Source organism: Cenococcum geophilum, assembly GCF_001692895.1.
Source record: "Cenococcum geophilum 1.58 unplaced genomic scaffold K441scaffold_74, whole genome shotgun sequence".
Classification (NCBI taxonomy): Eukaryota; Fungi; Ascomycota; class Dothideomycetes; order Gloniales; family Gloniaceae; genus Cenococcum; species Cenococcum geophilum.
In genome coordinates this window covers 389,565-399,172 of record NW_027137632.1, presented here as the reverse complement: position 1 = coordinate 399,172, position 9,608 = coordinate 389,565, and positions in this window count along the sequence as shown.

Genomic DNA, 9,608 nt, shown 5'->3' with positions numbered 1-9,608 from the left:
TTCTCTAAGTGGTCATAACATCGTACTTAAAGCGTCCGTAATATATTAACGCTAAAACTCTCTCCTACGCCCTAAAAGGGTCTATTAAATATAAATGACGTATTAAGTATAGCCTTTGTTTTAAGTGTGGAAGCAATACTTATATTTTAAGCTACTACTTTATTCTATTACCCTAAATATATATACGGATAACTAGTATAGGTAGTATTCTATTATTCTAATTATATAAATAAACAACTAATATAAGTAACTAATTGCCTTAACTAAGCCCTATTTACTAACCCTAATTATTATCTAGCTCTAATACGTTATTTAATAAGCACCACTTATAAGGACAAAGCTATAACCGATACGCTATAAGAACTCCGCCCTAATCGCCTCTAAAAGGAAGGTTTTAGAGCTAAGTCGCTTTTTAGGACGGCTCTACCTTAGGATTTTATTAAATACTTTAGATATTACAAACTCTAACTCTTAGAATTATAGCATAACTATTAACTATTATCTTTGGCAGAATAATTAATAGGCTAATACCTAAGTTCTAATTAATATAGGAGCTAGTAGCATAGGATTTATTAATAAGATCTTTATATAAGATAATGGTTTTACCCTAACCCCCCTTAACCGGCATATTAACGTATTTAGATTTAATAGTAAACGCACGGTCTTAGGCTAAATTACCTATATAGTATACCTAAAACTCTAATACCTAAACTATAAAGAACTAATTAGGCCTTTTATTACTACCCTAAGTTACCTAGTAATTCTTAAATAACCCTAGATAAAGCTATATAAGGTAACCATTAATTAAAACAGCCTTAAGCTTATATTTACCGCCTCCTATTATAAGTAGAAGTGCCTTATAACTTACTACTTAGACCTAAAACCGAAATTAAATTTTTTTTACTAATATCTACCCTATATCTAAGAAGTTTACCCAATTTCACTAGCCTAAGAATTTCACTAAATTCCACCAATATAAGACTTTTACTAATGTCTAGTAAGGATTTAAAAATTCCACTAAACCCTACAAATAGACCCTAAGTACTGCACCACCCCGTACTAAGTAAAAGCTTAAACTTACTATACAAAAATACTAGAAGGACTAGTACTCTACTATAAAGAGTATACTTAAAGAACCCAAACCTAAATCTAATACTAACTCCGTACCTAATACTAAATTTAAAGCCGAATAAGAAACTATATAAGAAACTATAGATAACCTAAATAAGCTTAACACCCTAGATATCCGCATAATTAGAGCTACCCTACTAGCTTAACTTGCTAAGAGACCTAAATATATAATCTTCGCTGTTATAATAGCCGATATTAAGAAAGCCTTAGTACTAAAAAAGTATACTAACTCTGCTACAAAGGTACTAGTAGAGTATTATTATTGCCTAAATGCATTCTTATAAAAGAAAGCTAATAAGCTACCGGAATACCAACTATACGACTATAAGATTATACTTAAAGAAGGAAAGCCGCCTGGATTTAGACCCCTATATAAGATATCCTAAAATAAACTCTAAGTGTTATAGAGGTACCTAGACGAGAACCTAAGTAAAGGATTTATTAAAGTAAGCTCTTTACCTATAGCCGCACCAGTAATCTTTATTAAGAAACTAGGTAGCGGATTATACTTCTACGTAGACTACTAAGCTCTTAATGCCACTACCGTTAAAAACTAATATCTAATCCCGCTAATATAAGAGATACTAAACTAATTAAGTAAGGCTTGCTTCTACATAAAGCTTAATATTATATCTATATTTAACCGCCTTTATATTACTAAAGGAGGCAAATAGCTTACTACTTTTTGTACTTAGTATAGATTATTTAAATACTTAATAATACTATTTAGCCTTATAAACGCTCTAAGCTCGTTTTAATATTATATAAATAATACCTTATATCCCTACCTAGATATCTTCTATACTACTTATATTAACGATATCTTAATATATAGTCATAACCTAACTAAATATCGGAAATACGTTAACCTTATTTTATAAGCCCTACACGGAGCCGGTCTATAATTAGATATAAATAAATACAAATTTTATAAAACGGAATTCCTATACCTTAAACTCTTTATTTTTATAAATAGCATATAAATAGACCTAAAGAAGGTTAAGGTAATTATAAATTAGTAAGAACCTAAAAACGTTAAGGACGTAAGAGCCTTTATAGGATTTGCTAACTTCTACTAATAATTCATTAATAACTTCTCTGCCCTACTTTTACCCCTTTTAGCTCTAACCTAAAAGGATAAAGCCTTTATTTTTAATAAGGAATATAAAAAGGGCTTTGCCTATCTAAAGGTTATATTTACTACTGCGCCTATACTCTAATACTTTAACCTAAACTAAATAAGCGTTATAAAAGCTAACTTATTTAACTACGTTACTAGAGGCATCCTATCTTAATATAATAAGAATAGAGCACCATGCCCTATAGTATACTTCTTAAAATAATTAAGCCAAGCTAAATATAATTACAAGATCTATAATAAGAAATTTATTAGCTATTATTAGATGTTTTAAATAATAGTAACCTAAACTAAAAGGCGCTAGACTTATAATTAAGGTCCTTAGTAACTATAAGAACTTATAGTTCTTTATAACTATAAAATAGCTAAGTTATTATTAGGCCCACTAGTTAGAATACTTATCTTATTTTCAATTTTTAATTATATACCGCCTAGGTATTTAAGGCTAGAAGCCTAATACCTTAACCTAACGCTTACAAGACGCGCTAATACTAAAAAAAGCGTGTTTCTACTAAAAGTAGACCTTACTCCGCCCTAAACTATTTAATCCTCTTACTAAAGACCTTATGGTACACGTCCTTAAAATAACTAATTAATTAATTAAATAGATTATAGTAGATAAATACCTAAATAACAAATTTATTTAAGAGACGCTTAAGCTAATATAAGATAGTATTAGACGCTCTAAAAGGATTTCTTTAAGTAAATACGAAGCCTATAGAAACTACTTATACTACTAAAACCGTTTAGTTATCCCTAATTATAATAAGCTTAAGCTTAAGCTCCTTAAATACGTATATAACCTACTAGTAGCCAGCTACCTAGGCTAAGAAAAACCCCTAAAAATACTCTAACGGGAGTATTATTAGCTAAATATATATAATATAACACAAAGGTATATCTCTAGCTGCTATATCTACTAATAAGCTAAAGCTTTATATAAGACGTATAACAGCCTACTAAAGCCACTACCTATTCCGGACCAAAGATAGAAGGATATCTTAATTAACTTTATTATTAACCTCCCCGTAAGTAAAGGCTATATAAATATTATAGTAGTTATAGACTAGCTATCTAAGATAAGGCACTTAATTGCCTACCCTAATATATTAACGCCTACTATCGCCTAATTATTCCTAGATTATATATAGAAACTCTACAAACTCCCTAAAACGATTATCTCTAATAAAGGCAGCTAGTTTATCTCTATATTCTAAAAAGAACTAACTACCTAACTCTATATTAAAGTACTGCTATTTACTATATATTACCTAAAAATGGATAGTTAAATAGAATATATAAATGCTATAATAGAATAGTATATCTAGATATATATATTATATTATAAGATAACTAGATTAACTAGCTTATATTTACTAAGTTTATTATAAATAATTCCGTTTTAGAAACTATAAAGGTCTACCCGTTTCTAGCTAACTATAGCTAATATTTATAAATAGGGTTTAAACCTTTTAGTAATGTTCCCTACCCTACTTATTACGCTTTATAAATTATAAAAGTAAATAAATTTATAGAAAAGATAGAGAAACTATAATAGTTCCTTACTAATAAAATAATATAGGCCTAATTTATCTATAAAGCCGTAGTAAATAAGAAATAACCCCTAGTACCAGCCTATTAAATTAGTAACTTTATTTAACTAAATATAAGAAATCTAAATATAAAACGACTTATTAAGAAACTTAATTAAAAGAACGCTGGCCCTTATAAGGTTAAGAAGGTTATTTCCTCTTACGCCTACTAACTAAAACTCCCTACTATGGTTAAAATCCACCCCGTATTCTATACGTTAGTCTTCTACCCTACTACCCCTATATTAGACGCCCTACCTAAATAAATATAAAACCCTCCCCTGTTAGTTAAAGTAGATAGTAAAAATAAGTACTTTATTAAAAAAAATTAATAATATTAAGTATAATAAATGGAAACGCTAATATATATATCTTATAAAATAGAGAGGCTTTACTAAGCCCTTATAAAAACCCGTTAACTTTATAAAACTTATATAAGCCGCAAAAAACTTTTATAAACTTTACCTAAAATTACTATAGCCCTATCTTATAAAAGCTTAAGTTTAAAGGGGGGGGTACTATTATAGGATACCCCTATAACACCTTATACACGTCTACCTATTTCCACTAATTTAGTAATTAAAAACTAACTATAAGATAGCAATTTAATAGTAATTTACGGCAATCTAACGGCAACCTACTATATTATGCCATATTCTACTAAGTTTTACTAAGTTTTACTAAATCCTACTAAGTTCTGCTAAGACTACTACCTAAATTCTATTCTGCTTTGTGTATATATTAACTAAGCAACTAAGTCCATAATATATACCCTTTCTTCTTATTTTCCTACCTTCTTTTCTTATATAACATTTTAATCTTATTATACAGTTCATATATATAGCTTAATAATATCTACTTTGCTATATATTATCGTCGCTTATACTTACTTTATAACAATACTTAATGTTATTAATTCTTTTAATAAAGTACTTATTCTTACTATCTACTTTAACTAGTAGGGGAGGGTTCTATATTTATTTAAACAGGGCGTCCAATATAAGGGTAGATTTTAACCGTATTAGAGAGCTTTAGTTAATAGGTATAAAAAGGGATAACCGTTTTAACCTTATAAGGGCCAGTGTTCTTCTAATTAAGTTTGTTAATAGGTTATTTTATATTTAGATTTCTTATATTTAATTAAATAAAATTACTAATCTAGTAGGTCGGTGCTAGAATTTAGTTCTTATTTACTTTAGCTTTATAAATAGATTAAGCCTATATTATCTTATTAGTAAGAAACTATTATAGTTCCCCTATCTCCTTTATAAATTAATCTACTTTTATAACTTATAAAGTATAATAAGCGGGGTAAGAAATATTATTAAAGGGTTTAAAACCTATCTATAAATACTAGCCGTAGTTAGCTAAGAATAGAAAGACTTTAATAGTTTCTAAACTAGAGTTATTTATTATAAACTTAGTAAATATAAGCTAGTTAATCTAATTATCCTATAAGTATAACGTATATATCCAAATATACTATTCTATTATAGCATTTATATATTCTATTTAACTATCCGTTTCTTAATAATATATAATAGATATTAGTGCTTTAATATAAAATTAGGTAGTTAGTTTTTTCCTAAAATACAGAGATAAACTAGCTACTTTTATTAGAGATAATCGTTTTAGGGAGTCTAGAGTTTCTATATATCGGGACTATATCATATATAGTTACGTGGTCGCGTAGTCACGTAATTATATAGTTATGTATTACGCGGCACTAGCGTAGTAAGGAGCCTTAAGCTCCTCACCCTCTTTTATTCTAGACATTATTAATAAAGAAGCATACTAACTAACATTACTATAACCTACTTAAGTAGTTATTATTAGTAAGTCACCCTATATAACTAATACTAATTAGTAGTTAAATACACGGTTAACTATAGAGCAGCTAGGTTTTTAAATAGAAGAGATAGTCTTGTATAGGGGTGCTATATACGCTTATATAGAATAGATCCTGGCAATACTATACTATCTTAAACTTATAAAAAACTAGTAATAGAAGTGTTACTAAGTACTAGGAGATATCAAGTTGCATCTATTATTGTTGGGAATAGGGCAAATTGCCGCCATATGCGGCAAATTGCCGTCACGTAAGGCAAGTTGCTGTCACGTATTGCCGCGGCACTAGCGTGGTAAGGAACCTTAAGTTCCTTACTTTTCCCCTTTCTTGGAATAAAAAACAATAATAATTATTATACTATCTACGAACCGTAGCTATATGATATCCCCCTTGTGTAACCAACACTAATTAGTAGTTAACTTTATAGTTATGCTATAGAACAGCTAGGTATTTACCAAGAAGAGATAAGCTACTGTACTAGTGCTACTTGTGCTAAGGGAAGCTGTTTTTTAAGGTTAGAACTGGTCCTAAACCTTAAATAGAATTCTTCTATAAATTTAAGGATTTAAAGGCTAGAACTGGTTCTAAGCCTTTCTAAGATTACGGATTCTTACGTCTATTATGCAGAATAATACGCTTTATAAGTCTTCGCGATTTAAGGCTAGAACTAGTCCTAAGCCCTATAATTATAAATACACGTTATAAACGCGTACCAAACAATAATCCCTATACTACTAATATTCCCTTCCTCTAAAGATATAACTATGGCTACTCCGAACAACTAGAGAGACTCCTTACCACTAAGGGTAGCTATATACGCGAAACTTATCGATAAAGATTAGGACGTATTTACCTTTAATACAACAACCTATACCATAAAATAAGTTAACGGCTTTCTTCTATACTATATTCTATTCTACCAAAATAGCTATTACGCTGATTTACAGTTATAGGAATACTTTAGGGAGGATTTTGTAGGATGGACCGCCGATACCTAGGCACTTAGTAATATTAATATTATTTAGGATTTTTAAGACTCCCTCCGAAGGAATAGGGTGTATATTATTAAGGACGGTAACCTAATTGCCAGTAATATTTACGCCGTTCTTACTAGTATAGAAGAACTAGTATAAACGGAAGCTAAGATTATATATTAACTATAGAAACCTAAAACTAACCTATATTCTTTAGAAGGCAACTTTAATTTGGAACAAAACCCCTAGAATACTACTCTCCCACCTAGAGGTACTCTCCTACCTAGAGGTGCTCTTCCTCTACCTTTACTACCTCTAACTCCTCTATTCTAGCCAACCAATGAGCCTCTATCTTAAGAAGTTACGAATCTAATAAAGGTATATTTAGACGAAGAGAAGAAGTTTAGAGGAGAATTATATAATATGCTTGGAGTAAAACTATAGGTTTTTTATAACTGCTGTAATAAGGTTAGAATTTAACGCCACTAGTTCTATTATGCTTTCTCTATTATGTTAAAGGGATAGGCGGCAACGTTCTATTATAACTATATTGTAGGTAAAAACTATAGCTTTAATATAATGCTTTAGCTTATTAGAGCCCACTTTAAAACTAATAAGAACCGCCAACTCTATATATCCGAATAGCGGGAGACTATATTTTAGAGAGTTATCGCTTCTAACCCGATAATAACTTACCTAGAGTGTCTTTAACTACTCTTTAATAAACTCTAGAAAATCTAATATAGTTTTATTAAAACCTACCAAAACGAGAATAGTTTAAGGGACTAGGTTATCTTAGTATGCTATGGCGTTCCTAAGTATAACTTGGCGCTATACAAACCTATAGATATATTTAAAGGAGTATATGCCGAACTACGCTCCGCTGTAGGCACTGTAATATAAATATAAGAACCCTAACAATTCTATACTAAAAACCCTATTTAAACTGGGATTCTAGACTAATATGATTATAACTAGACTAATTAAACATATAGTGGCCGGAGTAGGGGATATGGTAGAGGGTATAATTAACGTCGACTATAAAGCAATTGTGGAGGTCCTTGTAGAGGTTCATTTTGGAATAACCGTTAGAAGAAGTGCTATGTTTATAAGAAGCTAAATTGCTAGTTAAATAGACACTCTCTTAATAAGTGAAAGGAGGCATATAATAAGTTCCGATAGAGTATAAAAAATGTTAGAAATTGTAAGGTTACTATAGCCTACTTCTAAAGCTTTCTAGTTTAATATAAAGGTATAGAAGACCTTAAGGATAAGGTTAATAAGGCCGAACAGCTCCTTATGGATATAGATATTGAGGACTACTCTCCTAACTAATACTTTACTAAGTATGGTGAGGTAAATGGTATATAAACCGTCGCTATCCTTAATAACTAATCTATGTTCTATTCTGTTATAAAGTTAGATATTTTTAATAAGCTAAAGGAAAGTTCCGCGTTCTCCTTTAACGATAGATACTTAGTGAACGTCTTCTATGGTATTATACTAGATACTGGAGCCGCAGGAGTATCTATAGTAGGAGAACCTTAAGTTTAAGCTCTTTAGTAGCTTAATAGCTTTGTTTAAATTGACTAATTAATGGCAAGCTAATATACAATTCGCTTTGGTAAGGGTACTATAATCTCTCTCGGCACAATTAAGGTCTAAACCCTATTAGGATGTATTACCTTCTATATTGTTCCCACAAACACCTTATTCCTATTCTGTATCTAAAATATAGATAAATTAGGCGTTAAGCTTAATAACCTTAAGAATATGCTTATTTAGGGAGACAATTGGGTGCCCGTTATACGTAAGTGGGGTTACCCTTAGTTACTCCTCTAATAACTAAAAAGGAGCGTTGCTTAGAGTTACTTAACCGAGTTAGAGCTACGTTAACTACACCGTTGTTTTGGCCACCTATCTATTTACCGACTGCTTAGGGTTCTTTAATAAGTAGGTTATAAAGTTAAGGTTAAGGCAATTAAGCATCTTATAAAGTACTGCTATTACTACTAAATAAACTAAAAGTCCCCTAGCCGATTTAAGTTTACCCTTAAAGATAACTATGACTTTAACTTCTGTATTATTATTAATATTATATATCTTAACGGTAAGCCAGTTCTCTAAGCTATTGACTTATTAACCTCCTTCTAAGCCACACGTTTCTTAAGGGATATATTAGCTAGAAACGCATAGGATACCCTTTAGTTATGCTAAATTAATGTCTACCTAGGACCCCCTAATTAAATTATTTACGACGTAGGAAAGAACTTTTTATCTATAAAGTTCCGATAATAAATAAAGGCAATGGCAATTAAGGTTAAGGAAGTCCCTATTAAGGCATATAATAGTATTAAAAAAGTGGAGCAATATTACACGCTATTACGCCGCGTATATAAGATTATCTCTTTAGAACTAAAGGACGCTAGTAAAGAACTTACCTTGCAAATAGCTGTTAAAGCTATTAACGATTCCGCTGGCCCGGATAGACTTATACCTACGTTACTAGTCTTTAGCGCCTACCCTTAAATAACTAACAATTCTCTACTATCTCCCTTTATTATGTAATGAGCTAAGGCTATTCGCAAAGTAATAAAGGAGGTATAATGTCTATACGCTACGCGCCAGGTTAATAACGCACTAGAAATAAGAAATGGCCTAAATACCTTAACTATACTTAATCTGCCACTCTAATTTAAAGTACGGGTATAGCGTAAAAAGGGAAAATAGTTAGGCCTATATAAACTTATTATAATTAATGGTTAAACTTACACTCTTTAGATGCCCTATAGACCTACTTAATTCCGTTTAACCGTTATTAGGCCCTACTACAAAGATAACAGTTCTAAGCCTTTATAGGATGCCCTAAAAGATGCCCTAGAAGATGCCCTAAAGAAGAATTATGATTAACGTGCCCTAGAAGG